Raw genomic sequence first — 17,672 nt, 5'->3', positions numbered from 1 at the left:
CACACGCAGGGTGATTCGTCAATGTGTGTGTCGTTCCTCAGATGGGTGTTAAGCAGGTGTCTGGTCTGCCGGCATTAGTCGGTGGACGTTAAAGATCCCACGGTGTCCTTCGTGAAAAGTAGGTGAGCAATCTCCAGCAGTGTGTACAAAAAAAATTCCAAAATTCCTGTCCTAACCTCACGTACCCCCTGTCCAACAAGAATGAAGTGCAAAAGCATCAACCTGAAAGGGGTCACTGTGCCCCCAGCTGTGAATGCGGAGTAGTAGTAGTAGTAGTACGATTCTTGCTACGGATCTAGCCCTATTCAATTTCAGTTTTTTGATTGTCACTACAATGCTGAGGGATATTATTTTCTATTTGATCCATTCCTTTTTCTTCTTGTCCCTTTTGGTTCTGCCAAGAAGAGCATCTTTCCATGGCTCATTGTGTGGTGATCATTTTGGAAGTGTGGAGTGATCAAATCATTGTGTGGTGGTCTGTGGGTTAGGGCATGAATTTGGAACTTGGCAAGGGTGCCAACACCCAATTGCACGATTTTTTTTAAAGGCACATAGAATTTTGAACATCGACCAGTGAATACGAGCAAACAGGACACCTGGCTTGGAAGTCCCGGTGAATGAGGACGCACTAATTAATGCATCGCACCAGAATGCAGAATGCCAGCTAATAGTCAGGTTGGGAACCTGACCTACACCAGACAAATCAAAGGTGCGTACGCTACCTCTGAGCTATCCCGTCAGCTGCGGTGTGTAAAAGGAGATAAGGAAATATGAGAAAAGGAGGACGGAGGACATGGGAGAAAAGGAAGGTGAGTGGAGAGGAAGGCAATTGTCGCTGCCACTCAGGCAAAATTTCAAATTCCAACTTGAACCTACAAGGGCGACCACAATTAGCGGCACAGCCCGACCCCAGAAAGGCGAGCAGCAACCACGTGTGGCACATGAATCTATGAATGAGTGGAGAGAAGACATGTGATGTGAGAGGAGATTAGAGGGGTGGGGGGGGGGGTGGGGGGAGGTATGGCAACGTGTGAGACGTAAAGGAACACTGGTGGAGAACAAAATATCAGTATACTTGTCCCTAACATCTGATGTCATAATATACAGCGTAACCGGAGAAACGAAGTGCACTGTTGGCACACCCTGCATGTTGAATATTGTAATTATAATCACAAACACCCAATGTAGTGCCATTGAAAGGAAGACCTTTTCTACTCAAACCAAACTCATTGTCCATCAATCACCCTTTACCTTTACCATTTACCTGTACATCGAGTACGTGGTTCGACAGAGTCAATCCATAGCATGACAGTGTGAATGCAACTCAAACTAGAGGGGGAGCACTCGGTAGAGTGCAAAACCTCCGCCACCAATACTGCTCGGTCACTCAAGTGAACCTGATATCCTATTCGTTCAATTTGACGTCAACAGTGCTCACAGAGTTATAGTTTGCAACTTTCCCTTTTACTTTTAACTTTTACATACTCAATTCATTCGTCATAACTAGCTAGATTCCTTGAGACAGAAATTGATTTTACGTGGGTATATCCACCTGAAGTTCCAAAATCAGCCGCAATTATAATTTTGGCATGTTTTTTTTTGTTGGAAATCACTTATAACATGCAGAAATGCAAAAAAAAAAAAAAGCGAAATTTTGTTGAAAAAAAAAGTTGCAAAATTTTCTTTTTTTTTTTCTTTAACAATTTTTTTATTTTTTTGGTTGGAAATCTCTTAAAACATGTAGAAATGCACAAACAAAATTTCAAATATTTTTTCAAAATGGCCGCCATAGCGGCCATATTGGACTTTTGACCAAGTTCAAAATCTAATGGCATGATCCTTGGACCATACCTAACCCCCCCACCAAGTTTTGTCGAAATCCGTCGAGTTTTCCGTAATACTGTTCACAATCAAACAAACAAACAAACAGACAGGGGTGAAAACAGTAACCTCCGTCCATCTTCGATGGCGGAGGTTAAATATGAGCATGAAGAACATCTTGATAGTGAAGACCGGTGTTGACCTGGGGACTGCAGACCGTTAACCCCTCTTTTGGCCTGACGAAGGCTTAATGCCTGAAATGTCAGCTTTCTTAAAGCAACGAAGGATTCACAGATGGCGAACCATATTACAACTACCATTACTACCATCACCAGAAAAAGGAGGTAGGCCCCTGCAGATATGTACATCCACTTCCCAAGTACAGTACATCTTCTGCCTTTACATTTCGATGATATCAGGCGAGGCAAGGTGGTGTTGGTGGAAATGACGGATCTAACTAAACATCACACAGAGAAATTGGACAAAAACCATGTTGCATGCACTGCCAACTTCATACATCGTTAAACCTCCTTTATATTGTTCTCTTTGTGCTACTTAAAAGTGGATGAGGATCAGGGGTTGTATTTTGTATCCTCTGTCTCTGTATAAGGGACATGGTTACAAAATACAGTCCCACCACATTTGTGGCTATGACATCTATTGAAAATGGTCACGTGGGCTTTTAATATTACAATCGTTCCAAAACTATCAAAGCTGTGTGGACTGTGGTACTTGGAGTGAAGGTTCATGGCTGGCGAAGCAGTCCGAGTAAAATCAATAATTTACTGCAATCCTCCAGGGGAGCATAACGGCACAAATGAACAAGTTACGGTAAAGTTACACCTTAATGATGTCTATCACCGATTTCACTAAAGGGTTGGTAACAATGAAGCGGCTGAGTTAAGGCAGGTGCACCGACCGGTGAGCTTGCTTTGGTCAGTTCAGGTGTTTGTTGGAGTTCATTCATTCATCTTCAGGGGGAGGGGGGGGGCGGTACTGCACGGCGTCGTGAATCAACAAATGGACATCCCATGTTATTTATTCCTTGTCTGTCATCCTACCCCCATTCTGTGCATCAGGGTTTCATAGATGCTGTAAAGTCAAGAACCGATCGATCATCGCCTAAGAAGTGTAAGAAAAAGCAGGTCAGCCGAACGAGACCCCCTCCTCCCCTTCCTGGCTCCCCCCTCTTCACTGCCAGCCCGTCTGGTGAGTCGGCATCCCAGCTCACGGCAGAGCCTTTTGTCCTGCCAAGCCGACCTCCGCGGGACGTGGAGCCGGGTAGGGCATCCTCTGATCTTTACGGTGCGACGTGGTATATATTAGTGAGAACAACGGGATGACGACAAGGATGGAGGATTCGCACGAACACCACAAGCACGTTTTCAAACCATCCTTCCCGCTTTCCATTTGGCACTTATTACCCAGAAGATAAATTAACCAACATCATCAATGCATATCGACAGGCGCACGTCCCGGAAGGACCAATCATTCTTTCGAAGTGAAATCCGGTTCAGAAAACTCACCTGCTGTACTCGATGCCTCCTTCAGCCCGCTCCTGGGACAGCTTTATTCACAGCTTTGGTCTCGGAGATGCCCGCTTCGCCCAGCCACGCCCACACACAGACCAGCCACACCTACGCACTGACCAGCCACGCCCACGCACCGACCACCCACGCCCATGCACCAACCAGCCACGCTATTGGCTTATTAATTACGATATAGTTTTATATTTTGTGTTTTAGAAAAACAACCATCAATTGGTCGATTTAATCTTTCCTGCAGCAATTTCTGCTTCTTATTTTCTCTCCATCTTAGGTTTATATGATCATGCTGACATACATTCAAGGGCTGTCACAAACAGGTGACAAAACAATACAATTGTGAAAGAAATGCCAAATTTTCTTTTTCAATGCACATATTTAATAAGGAAATATTTATTTCTTTAAAAAAAACACATCAATTCCCTTCCTAATCTCCATGCTGGCTTTCAATTCTGATCTCTGAACTTTAATACAATAAATTGTTGCTCTATCCTCCCCTCTTAGATACTGCAGTATACTTCGCTATACTTTTCATATCTGGGGTGTGTTCATTATCAAACAGTTTATAGAGTGCTCGCCAAGTGGCTTAAGCACTCAAGTAAGCACTCCATCAAAACGGTTGGGAGGAACAGCTTGCTTGGCAAGCTGATTTGAAATGAAACACACCTATCCTCATACTTCCAGCTTTAACTTTACACCCCTTTAAATTTTTGTGCTATATCCATTAATTTTCCATATATATGTGTATATTAGGGTGTACCACTTTTGCAAAAGTAGTTGCTGGAATGAAGCACTATATGCCTATCGATTCCACCAGTGAAGTTCGGTGATCGACCAAAGTTTGAAAATTTTCCCGCCTTTTTTGACCGTGGGCCGCCATTTTGAAATTTCAGGAAAAATCCATATTTTTGGAAATATTGATTTTTGAATATTTTAAAAAATATATTTCTCTGTGTTTAGATGGCCGAATGCACTTCTCTGTGTTTAGATGGCCGAATGCACATCAGTCGACACCAGTATGATAGTAAGTACCCGTAAATATTATTCATAAACTTGTCCGGACATTTTGAGAAGGGGTTGCCATTTTGGAAATTCAGTGAAAATCGTATATTTTGTGTATATCTAATGAAATTTTTGGTTTTTTATTCTTTGTGTACTTGCAGATAAACCTTGACTGACCAATGGTCAGGGCTCCTGTGGCTATGTGGGACAAGTTCGCTAGTTACAGGAAATTTGGCAAAAGTGCTAATTCTTTGTGTGTCGTAAATTATCTTGCTGAAAGAGGAATGAAGCTAGTGTCTGACTTTATTCATATGTGCAATGATGAGAAACAACATCAAGCATTGCTACAGTGCGTGGAAGAGCACAGGAAGCTTTACCCAGACTATACAAAAGAAACGCTATGTTCTCTATAAGATATCTGTGTGGTTGCTTGTTTGCTCGATTGTTATGTTCTCATATATGAAAACCATGTCGCTTAAAACATATTTGGTTGTTCTCAAAATTAATTGATCATGCTCTCATTTGTCATTAATAATGTCTTTATGAAAACGCTACAACTGATATTCTGTAAATGCTTAACAATGTGCCGTGCAATAATTGTCAAAATATGGGATTTTTAGTGAAATTCCAAAATGGCAACCCCTTCTCAAAATGTTGGAACAAGTTGTGAATAATATTTCCGGGTACTTACTATCATATTGGTGCCTACTGAAGTGCATTCGGCCATCTAAACACAGAGAAATATATTTTTAAAAATCAATAATATTTCCAAAAATATGGATTTTTCCTGAAATTTCAAAATGGCGGCCCGCGGTCAAAAAAGGCAGGAAAATTTTCAAACTTTGGTCGATCACCTAACTTCACTAGTGGAATCGATAGGCACATAGTGCTTCATTCCAGCAACAACTTTTGCAAAAGTGGTACACCCTAATATATATATATATATAAATAAATAAATATATATATATATAAATAAATAAATATATATATATATATATATATATATATATATATATATATATATATATATATATATATATATATATATATATATATATATATATATATATATATATATATATATATATATATATATATATATATATATATATATATATATATATATATATATATATATATATATATATATATATATATATATATATATATATATATATATATATATATATATATATATATATATATATATATATATATATATATATATATATATATATATATATATATATATATATATATATATATATATATATATATATATATATATATATATATATATATATATATATATATATATATATATATATATATATATATATATATATATATATATATATATATAAATATATATATATATATATATATATATATATATATATATATATATATATATATATATATATATATATATATATATATATATATATATATATATATATATATATATATATATATATATATATATATATATATATATATATATATATATATATATATATATTTATATATATATATACATATCTATATATATATATATATATATATATAAATATATAAATATAAATATATATATATATATATATATATATATATACACACACATCCATTAGGGTGGTCCAAAAACAGCCAAAAAAATGGTTAGACTCTGCCGACTGAAACGACCGCATGGATGGAGAGTTTTCTCGGCTTTGCTTGTGATCTCAGACCATTCGTGGTGAAGCTCTTTAGCCTCCAACTTTAAGAGGATTGCCCGTTCTGGTAACACCATCGACCTCCAGATGCTGGTTAGGACCCAGTTTGTTGCGGTTATGTTGATTGCCATGGTTCAGACATCATTCCTCCATGTTAAGGAATGGTTTACAGCCTGATGTGCCATCTGGGTGATATCACTGTCTTCTGTGGATGATTAGGTTGTTGTTGACACTGTATTGGCTTGGTAAACTAGTGGTTATATACTAGGTTGTGCTTATTAAGCTGTTGCATTGGATTGTGACTGTAAGGAGAACAGCACAGAGTGTGGTGACCAAGTAGCCATAAGTGTAATAAACACAGTTGATCTAATTCATCGTTATCCGTTTCTCTTTAAGTAGAGCTCACACCACACATAACTCGGTTACATGTGCAATGATGCCTCGTGATTCCATGTCCATGCAAGTTATGTGGAATTCTCCATTGAGGTTCGATCACTGTACACACTCTTTGATCCAATTTGATATGACAGGGATGATTGAACATTCCGAGGTCATGAAAGACATCTGCAAACAACTGGGTTATATCTTGCAATGCAAGTGGATCTGGCTACGGGTACAAGTATCGATGTTGTTGTCACTAAATTTAATCAGGTCGACGGCAAAATAAGCCAACAGTCTGAGAATGGGTGGTGGCGAGGAATCAACAATATAGAACTCAAACATGCCCTCTGTTTTCTGTCTGGCAGAGAAGGTTAGCCTTACCTTTGTGCACAACCTGATGTCCCCCCCTCCCCCCCAACTGCTTCAAGAGTGATAGATGATTTATGGGTATGGGGTTTCGTTGGGAATTTCCGATAAAGGGAAAAGGGCATGTAGGACATAGTTAACTCCACCAAAGCATGTCCAATGGAGATCGGGGGAGTGCTCGCCACATGTTTCAATTTAACCGCGGATCACATCATGTGCCTTCTGGTTGAATGGTTTACATTCGCGGGAACAATTGTTTGGGTTGGAGACTGACGGTTGTTCTTTGCGGATTATACGGTTTAACGTGTGAGACACAATCCGCGGTGATGCTCACCATAACAGTCAGGAGGTGCGTCTGATATATATGCACTACATGGCCAAAAATCTATCAACATGGTTTAGAGCCAATCCTTACTTGTCTATACAGGTGGTTCTAAAGATCCAGTACTAGCTGGAACAGCGGCTGCTTTTGGATCCCAGATGTTCAGGTGATCAAGTCCGCCAGGCTTTCTGACCATTTTTCAGTGCCCTCAGCTGAACTCTTTACTATCGTCTTCGCCCTTGAATGGTTATTTAACTTTAATCCCCTGAGCATAGTTATTTTCTCCGATTCACTCTCTGGTCTGAAAGCGTTGGATTCCCTACAGTCTGGATGTCGGCAGGACCTGGTTCTTGAGGTGCTTCATCTTCTTAACATGGCCATTTGGAGGGGCACAGGCGTTGACCTGTGCTGGATCCCTGCCCAAGTGAGAAATGGAGGCAATGAGGCCTGCGATCAGGCAGCCAAATGGGCACTAAGGTTTGATCTTGTAACCCCAATTCCGCTGGACCCATTAAAACTCTCCAATCTAATTAGGGTCTACATCAACAAAAAATTGGCAATCTCAGTGGGTGACCTCCACCAAGGTACACCCTTCGGTCGAGTCCTCTGTCTCGTTTCCTCGACTCTCCTGAATGGACCAGGGAATCCTCTACAGGCTCAGACTTGGATGCTGCACTCTAAACGCCTATTTACAAAGGATAGGGTGTCACCCAAAAGGGTTCTGCTAGCAGTGTAAGGTTCCTGAAGACCTGGAACACATTCTCACTCAATGCCCTCGGAATGGAAAACCCAGATTGCGTCTTTTACACTGTGTCCGAGAGTTGGGGATCCGCTGGTTGGGTGTACCGGATACACTTTGTCAATTGAGCCAGAAGCACCCTCGACTCTGCAAATCAGTCTTAAAATTCATGAAGGAAACGGGGCGAACAGTATAAAGTCGTGAGCATTTTTTGTTTTATCTTTCGTATTTGGCTGTACCTAATAAGCCTGGTGTTGGCGCAGTGGTTAGGGCAGCGGCTTGGGATCCAAAAGGTCCTGAGTTCAAGCCCCTTTGGGACACTGAATTAATACACCAGGAGGTTGACTCAGCCTGTCATCCTTCCGAGGTCGGCGAAGTGAGTACCAGTATACTGGGCCCGGTGTATACCCCGGTTAAAATAGGTGTACCATATCCCTGTGTCGTAAGAGGCGACCAGGGTTGCATCAGGAAGGGCATCCAGAGTAAAACCTGTGCCAAATCATTATGCGATTCATAACAGATGATCCGGTGTGGCGACCCCTAAAGGAGCAGCCGAAAGAAGAAGAAGAAGATTTGGCTGTAGCTTATGGAGCCTCATGGCTCGATACATGCCAGCAAACAATGCCAGCAAACACAAAAATAAGAAGTATGTAGACACATGCTATCCAACATCTCATTTCCAAAACTAGAAGGGCACTCGATAGAGCACATACCTCTGCCATATATAATGCCTGATCCAGGAGAACATATCGGGCCCAATACATTTTTAATATAATGTGAAACATCGTTTTTGGTTCTGCCTCTCAATGGTGAAGAATCACTTAAAAAATTATCAGATCCAGATCCCGATTCAAATCTTCACCAAAATTGAAATATTTCTTCCGTGTCCCACACTCAACATGTCCACCAAGTTTCGTTCAAATCCATCCACAACTTTTTGAGATATCGTGCTATATATCGTTTTTGGTCCTATCTATCTCTCAATGGTGAAGAATCACTTTATAAATTCTAGTAGTCGGATCCGGATCCGGATCTTCACCAAAATCCAATCAACTCGACCTTGTCACATACCGAACATGTCCACAACTTTTTGAGATATCCTGTACACAAACAAACGAGTAAAAACAACTCCTTCACCTTCAATGGCAGAGGTAATCATGGGTTTAATATGGAATTGGTCCTCCCCCTTTGCTGCAATAACAGCCTCCACTCTTCTTGGAAGGCTTTCCACAAGATGTTGGAACATTGCTGCAGGGATATTTTCCTTCCATTCAGCCACAAGAGCATTCGTGAGGTCGTGCACTGATGTTGGGCTATTAAGTCTGGCTTGCAGTCGACGTTCCAATTAATCCCAAAGGTGTTCGAGGGGGTTGAGGTCAGGGCTCTGTGCAAGCCAGTCAAGTATTTTTTTTTTTCCACACCGATGTGGACAAATTATTAAGTATGGACCTCACTTGTGCACGGGGGCATTGTCATGCTGAAACAGCGAAGGGCCTTCCCTAAACTGTTGCCACAAAGGTGAAAGCACAGAATCATTATGAATGCCATTGTATACTGTCGTGTTAAGATTTCCCTTCACTGGAACTAAGGGTCTAGCCCGAATCATGAAAAACAGCCCCAGAACATTCCTCCTCCACGAAACTGTGCAGTTTGCACAATGCATTGGGGCAGGTAGCGTTCTCCTGACATCTGCCAAACCCAGATTCGTCCGTCGGACTGCCAGATGGTGAAGCGTGATTCATCAATCCGGAGAATGTGTTTCCACTGATCCAGAGTCCAAAGGTGGTGATCTTTATACCACTCCAGCCTACGCTTGGCATTGCGCATAGTGATCGGAGGCTTGTGTGCGGCTGCTCGGCCATGGAAACCCATTTCATGAAGCTCTCGACGAACAGTACTTGTGCTGACGTTGCTTCCAGAGGCAGTTTGGAACACGGTAGTGAGTGTTGCAACTGCGAGACGATTTTTCTGCACAACGCGCTTCAGCACTCGGCGGTTTCATTCCATGAGCTTGTGTGGCCTACCACTTCGTGGCTGAGCTGTTGTTGCTCTGAGACGTTTCCACTTCACAATGACCACACTTACAGTTGACCGGGTCAGCTCTAACAGGGCAGAAATTTGATGAACCGACTTTTTTTTGTATACCTTGTCGAGGCTCGTATGAGAGCTAACACACAACGCACAGCAAGGGGGGCATGAGACAAGAAGGGTGGGAGTGGGAAGGACAAAACAGTGGGGAACAGATACATTAGGAGATCTGTGGAAGGGAGAGAGATGGGGTGGGGAACATGGGGAATACAAGATGGACATTACAGGGACTTTCAGGAAGGAAAGCAGGGAATTTGAAGGAGGTGGGCTTGGGTGGGTTATCGGGGGTAGAAAAGATCGAGGATTTGAATGGGGGATGATAAGAGGTGGTGGTGAACAGCTGTTTTGAAGGCCTGGAGGGAAGAATGGGATTGAATAGAGTGAGGGAGTTTATTTCAAAGGTGGGAAAAAAGAGGAATGAGAGTGTGAAGGTGAGCAGTGATTTGTGATTTTGGTAGTTTTACCAGAAGGGGATTGTTGGCGGATCTTGAGCGCCCTGCGGAAATGTGGTGGGGACAAATCGCAGAGAGAGCAGTGGGGGGGGGGGGGGGGGGAGGCTGGAGAGGAGACGGTAGAAGACAGAAAGACCACCGACCAGCCTGCGGTGGGAGAGTGAGAGGCCCAAGGATTCGGCCTCATTGCAGGAGATGCCAATCATCCGAAATGCCTTGGTTTCTACAGCTTGAAGCCGAGAAAGGTGGGAGGCAGGAGCACCAGCCCAGAGGGGAGAGCAGTACTTCATCAGGCTGTGGATGAAAGCTTTGTAAGTGGTCAGGAGCTCAGGTGGGCTGAGGAAGGACATTGCACGACGGAGGATTCCCAGTCGGCGACTGGCTTTTGAGGCGAGGTTTGAAATGTGGCTTTCCCAGGAAAGGTCATGGCAGATAGTGAGACCCAGAAGCTTGAATGAAAGGACTTCTTCCAGAGGATTGTTGAGAAAGTGGATGGGGGGGGGGGGTTCCAAACTGTCCTTTCGGAGAGACATTGTGAGAGTGTGAGATTTGTCCAGATTGAAGGACATGTTCCACGTGTTGGATCAGTTTGTGATTTTACCCAGATCTGCAGTGAGCGAAGAAGCTGCTGCTTGCTGGTCTGAGGGATGACCGATGGTACGGCAAAGGGTGGAGTCGTCATTCTCTCTCTCTCTCTCTCTCTCTCTCTCTCTCTCTCTCTCTCTCTCTCTCTCTCTCTCTCTCTCTCTCTCTCTCTCTCTCTCTCTCTCTCTCTCTCTCTCTCTCTCTCTCTCTCTCTCTCTCTCTCTCTTGCCCTCTGCTGGCTGTTGGTCCGTTGTGTGTACTGTCTTGGCGGCTGCTTACTTCGTGTCGTGAGTGCCCGTCCTCCGATGTGCTGGTTTGTGTTTCCCCTTTCCCTATTTCATCCCTCTGTGCTCATGTTTTTTGTTTGTGGGTTTTTCCCATGTTTCCCTTCTGTGTGGAGGAGAGAGAGAGAGCACGTCGCGGCACTAGTCAGGGTATCGCTGGTTTTTGGGCGGTGCCCTGTTAGTCCATTCATTATTTTAAAACCTTTCACTTTAAACCTGCTTTATTTTGGGGTTTTTTTCGCTTGCCTTTCCTTATTTTGTTTATTTCGCTTCCTCTTTCCCAAAGTTCGGGAAAGTAGGAGTGTATTGTTAACTTCCTCTTCCTCAGTGAGGATGACTATGAGCGTCGTGTTGTGGGGGAAAAATTTATATTAATGTATTCTAAATTGTAACAAATGGAGTTTTAGAAATGTAAGTTTTATGCTATAAGTTGAATTGGCTGTCTTTTTTGGCCAAGAGACTTTTGCCCTAAATGTTGATAAATGTCTTGGTCTGGAGCGGTGTGACCTGAGCTGATAACAGTGAACCGTTTGCCTCAAAATATACGTAGTGGCTTCTCATCTCAAGGACACGTCTGCAGTCTGGGTTGATAGCCCCCACCACTCTACCCTGAAAGTATAAAATGCTTTGAAATGTAAAATTGTTTCAGTGCAAGTACCTGAGGAAGTATAGAATCTCAGGGGCTTGTGCTCCTTGGAACTGACCAAGTACCAAGTTAAAATAAAACTCTCTGATGTAATGTGGAAGTGAATTGAATTGGGTTGGTCTAACTGTTAACTAAAAGTAAGAATAAATGGAATAGAACCAAATAATATTGCCATCAATGGGGATTCTTAAGTTCATTGTACGAGGGTGAGAAGTGTATGGTGGATAATTAGAAAATAAATTGTTTCACAAGGAAGGACTTGTGTGGACATCGGTTTATCAGTGTCAATGGGTTTTATGCAGGATTTTATAACCAAACCGGACAAATGTTAAACTCTGTCTGAAGTCAAATAGGATTCCACAATCGGCCAGGTAGAATCCTTCAACGATCACAACGGGGTGGGTTAAAAAAATCCACATCAGTTGGCACCTGGTGACTCAGATTCGAACCGACGTTGGTGCGGTGCTCGTGACCGGAGGTGCTTAATCTGCTGGAGGCAGTGCCTGGAGGAACGACAAGTGCTTGAGTGAAGGTAAGGGAGAGCGTTCTCAGCAGGTAACGCATTTCGAACAAAGAAAAGTTCATTGTCAGATAATTTTATTGATAGAAAGAAGAGAATCTGGTGGAGAGAGTCCGTTTAAAGTAAACGATAAGTACTGTAGTTGTTTTAGAAAAGTGCTGGAGAAGAAGAGTCAGATGATACTTACCTGACGGGAGAGATACGGTGATCATTAAGGCGGTGTTCTCAGGGCGAGGCCTACCCATTGTACTTTGGGCGGGTTGACCCCTGCGATTTTCCAAAATGTGGGAAACTCGACTGTACAATTTGAGGAGTGCAGAGGGCACAGTAAGAGGCTCGATGAGGAGCCAGAGGAGTAATTAAATGTTTGCATTGATACGGACCAGCTGAGAGAGAGGCCGAGATAGGGTTCTGGTTAAGGGAAAATAGATAAATATTATAAGTTACCTGTTTGTAAGAGTTATAAGAGTTACCTTTTGTTCATTGAACTCACTGGAAGTTTGTTGGCAGTGAGGTTGTTTTATTATATTGTGTGGAGGTTTTACGGATTTGTAAATGCAATGATTTGCACGAAACGTTTTGTAGAGTGCAGGAGACGATTGACCGGCTGGGAGCTTGGTTGGTGATTTGCATTGAGATGCATGTGTTGCTGAGAGTAAAAAATGAAACTTGTGCGAGTCCAATATTCACTGCAATGAAACGTGTTCTGTTGGGATTTTGATGATATTTTAACAACTAAGGAAGAAATATCAGGCAGAGAGTCGAAATAAAACAGCCTGGATGTTCGTGGTTTGGTGCTGATAATGCGAAGGAAGGTCGCAGTTGTGTGTGTGAATTCAATTAAATGGGGGTCTGAATTGGAAGCGATTGTGAGCTCGCTGGGGAATTAAAGACTGCTGGATGGTGTGATACATTCATGTCTTGTTAGAAATAATAATATTGCAACAAATAAAGCGTGAAGAGATGGACATTCATAAAATAAATTTAATAAATAAAACCACCTCAGCAAGACAGTCTGAGGACTAACTCGTGCTGAATTAAGCTGTGGGTCTGTTTGGGTTGACATGTTATGCATTCTTGGCGTTGTATTTCCACGCCAAGGTCTCAAGCTGCGACACTGCAGCTCGACCCTCCATTGGATCTGTGCGGGGTGGCATGTATTTCCACTGAGTCTGTGTTTGAGTCTTAGCTTTAAGTGTGAAATTCGATTCATATGCAGATTCAAGAGGATGGGGGGCTATTGTGTTGAAGTGTGCATGCCGTTGGCAATGACTTTAAAATGATATAGAAATGTGATTGGTATTTGTCACGTGATCACACGCGAGTCTATGAGATGCAATGCTCGTGTGTGTGTGTGTGTGTGTGTGTGTGTGTGTGTGTGTGTGTGTGTGTGTGTGTGTGTGTGTGTGTGTGTGTGTGTGTGTGTGTGTGTGTGTTGAAGCCATGACAGAGTAATGCTAAACTGTGGGTTTTGCCTGTCAGAGTTTTTTTCTTTTTCTTCCCACCGGATGTGGAGAAAACTTCCTGTTCCTTGTTACTTGGTGTTTGTGGCACACCCTCTCTACTGAATCTGTTTAAAGTGAAGTCCATTTAGGAAAAAAGTGTTGAAGTTTTATTTAAAAACTATAGGGATTTTGAATTTTATTGAAATAACAATTATGAATGTGGGATATATTCGGAACGTGAAGTCTTGGGAGGTGAGCTCTCGCTGGCATTGTGATGATTTGTAATTACACAACCCAGCAGGTTTAAGTGCTGGGCAAGCTCTGAGGACGTGTCAGAAATGTTTCGAAGATTTGATCTGAGTTGTAACCATTGTACTTAAAAGATGTGAATTGGAATGATTTTTAATGATTTGATGATGTTTAGCACGTGGGGCGATTCACAGATAATTGATGATGCCCTCGGATGGACGTTGAAATAGGCATATTTTTTATTCGTCTGTGAATGTTGAGGTTGCCTGAACTTGTGCTGGGAAGGCAATGGAAACCAACCCAGTGTAACCCTTTGATCAATTCAGTCAAGGTAAATTCATGATGTAATTGGATAGATGCTGAAGATTTTATTTTTGATTTATGGATTTTTAAAGGAAATATTTTATTGTTTTGACCAAAAAGTTCTTTAAGAGAGTTTGGATGTTTATTAGTCTGAAGTTTAAGATGCTTTTCCCAAAACTGGGATAAAGTTTGGGGAGGATTTTGCTACATGTGTAGACAGTGTTTGAGTTGCAATTTAAATTATATTTGCCTGATGACAGATTTGACAAATGATTTGACAATTTTTGTACAACTGTTTAAAATGATTTATTTGTTTTGATAAAGGAAAATGGATTCGTAATTGAGAAGGTCAGAGGAAGTGATAGATGTAGGCTCGTGGCCAAATGAGGTTTTGGGTGGCATACCCCTACTTAAGGTAGAACATGTCACAACCTATTTTTTCTTGAAGAGGGATGTTTGGGGAGTTAGAAAATCATGGTTGTGAACCTGAGATCATTGCACAACATTTTGAAAATCATGTTTACATATGTACCACTGTAGACTGCAAAAATGGATTTAACCGCCACAGATTTTGGCTCATATTGGCTTATATATTTGTTAATACTGGTGCTACAAACACAAATTTGGTACCAAAATGTGAGGAATGATGACATATATCTGTAAAAACCATTTGTGATGTAACAAAGGCTTTTGTGTAACCTCCAGGCAAAAATAGTGGAATTTTACTCAACAAATCAACTTCGGGTTTACCAATAAATATCAACTAAACAATTAATTTCTTCATAAGTATTTGAGTTGTATTAATACATATTACATCAAAATAAGCCTCTATTATTCTCCTTTTAAGAAATATAACTCATAAAGATAAATCAGTTGAATTAATAGAGATTACTGAAACTATATGTCACCCCCCCCTAAAAGTAACCGACATTGATGAATTTATAATACATGTTATATGCATTAACCAAACAAGAATGATTTTAAATCCAGTTGCAGAAAATCTATTTTGAGCTTGATTGCCTTTTTCTAAAATTACTGATATATACTTATCTTTAATTATTTCATTTCAGATTCTTGTGCTGACAATTGATCTGCAATTATGGATCTGGAACTACCTGTTGTGAAGCGTCGTAAAATTGACACTGACCACTGCATCATATGCTTTAAACCCCTCAACCCTAAAAAGCGCATGTTGTAAACATCCCAACATTTAATGGTTTGAGTGCAATCTTCAAAGCAAGTCAAATCAGGAAAGATGACGTTTATGAAAGTATCTGACCTTTGCAACAAGACATATTGAGTTTTGATTTGAAAGTATCATTCCACAAATCATGTCGGGCCAAGTATACCAGCAAGTCAAATATCTCCACATCCAACCCCAGTGAGAGTGACCAGCAACCATGCATGTCTGCGGCAACAGAACACACAAGAATCAGCAGAAATGAAACAGCTGGGTTTGACATCAGGACTAACTGCTTCATTTGTGGAATATCCAACACTTCCAGAAACAAGCTTACACCGGTATCTACAGGAACTGGACAGTCCACCAGAGAAAAAGTACTGGCAGCAGCTGACAAAAGACAAGACAATAAAATACACATGCGCATGCTTGCCTTTCCAGATTTGTTCGCCTATGATGCCAAGTACCACAGGTTATGCTATTCACACTATATTTCAGAAAGGAACATCACTGCTGCAATTCGTAAATCAGGAGAGGAAACAATGGGCACATTACATGATGAAGCTTTTGATGAACTGAAATGTTATCTGGAACAAACTGTGTTCTCCAAAACTAAGACAGTGACAACCCTAGTTCATCTGAAAGATGAATACATTGGATATTTGATTTCACTGAGTACCACGAATGCAGAACAGTATAAAAGTTGGAAGTTGAAGGAGCGATTAACTAAATATTATGGTGACCAAATAGTCTGTGTAACCTTTGATGGCCACACTGACATCATATCCTCTTCTTCTGTGACCTAATGTGATGCCCTGAGAAAAGCCACGATTCTGCAGAGCAAGATTGATGAACCAGAATATGAAGACATCCCGTCTGATGTACCATCAGCCACAGATAGTGAATTGCATACTTTGCATGCTGCAGCTGGTATCCTGAGGAAGCACATGGCTGATATCGAGCATGTTGGAAATATGTATGCACCTGTCGAGGAAACAGATATTCAGCACTGTGCAGAATTTGTTCCTAATACACTCTACGACTTTATTCAGTGGTGCACTAGTGAGAAATCACACACAAATGTAACCAGCTGTAGTGATGAAGGTGTTATGAAGAACAACCTGAGGACGATCGCCATTTGTCACAATATAATATCACAGAGCCGTCGAGTGTACTCCACAATAACGCTTGGTTTAGCCTTGCAGGTGGCATAATGAATTGGGAAGCAAGCATCTCATTGACATGCTTCATGAATTCGGACACTGTGTGTCCTATGATGAGGTGAGACGTTTCCTCACGTCTGTGGCTGTTGATCAAACTGCCTCGAAGGATATTTACATCCCCAAAGTTCTTCAAAACCTACGCTGCACCGACGATGACTGTAGGCAGAGCAGAACATGTCATTGTATCTGACCTGCACTGAATTCTGCTCGTGTAGTGCTGACGATTGTCCAAATGTTGATGATTCTGTTGTCTTTGACGACAGCACTGATGATGAGCGTGACTAAACTTTTAAATGTATTACATGTATTACTTCATGTAATAGATGTACATAAGTTACAGTGCATGTTATGAATTCATTATCGTCATATGTGAAATAGCTTATATCAACATGATGTCTATAAAAGTCACTTTCACAATTGTGTCAGAATCTTAAGTCAATTCTTCATGTTGCATATCTGCTTCGGGATTTCTATCGGTCAGCATAGTGGGGCGACGTATGATTTCAGTTCTAACTATATCATTTCAGTGACAATTATATCATTGGAAATATTTTTCAAAGGGTAAATAAACTTGGATTATGTTGATGTAACAAGTATGACTGCAAGTCCAATATTTTTGAAGTAATTAATGTTTTTGTTGATATTTATTGGTAAACCCAAAGCTGATTTGTTTAGTAAAATTCCACTATTTTTGCCTGTAGGTCACACAAAAGCCTTTGTTACATCACAAATGGTTTTTACAGATATATACTGTATGTCATCATTCCGCACATTTTGGTACCAAATTTGTGTTTGGAGCACCAGTATTAA

General features: G+C 41.0%; 2 pseudogenes; both read left to right on the top strand.

The window, feature by feature from the left end:
* Positions 1–12,641: 12,641 nt before the first annotated feature.
* On the top strand, positions 12,642–12,779 carry LOC147021302 (U1 spliceosomal RNA; annotated as a pseudogene).
* A 3,666-nt stretch (positions 12,780–16,445) lies between these two features.
* Positions 16,446–17,447, top strand: LOC147021301 (uncharacterized; annotated as a pseudogene).
* Positions 17,448–17,672: the final 225 nt, after the last annotated feature.

The sequence above is a fragment of the Eptatretus burgeri genome, chromosome 8 (genome assembly GCF_056783735.1).
Source record: "Eptatretus burgeri isolate ZD-2024b chromosome 8, Ebu_testis_v1, whole genome shotgun sequence".
NCBI lineage: Eukaryota > Metazoa > Chordata > Myxini > Myxiniformes > Myxinidae > Eptatretus > Eptatretus burgeri.
This window is presented reverse-complemented; position numbering and strand designations above follow the sequence as displayed.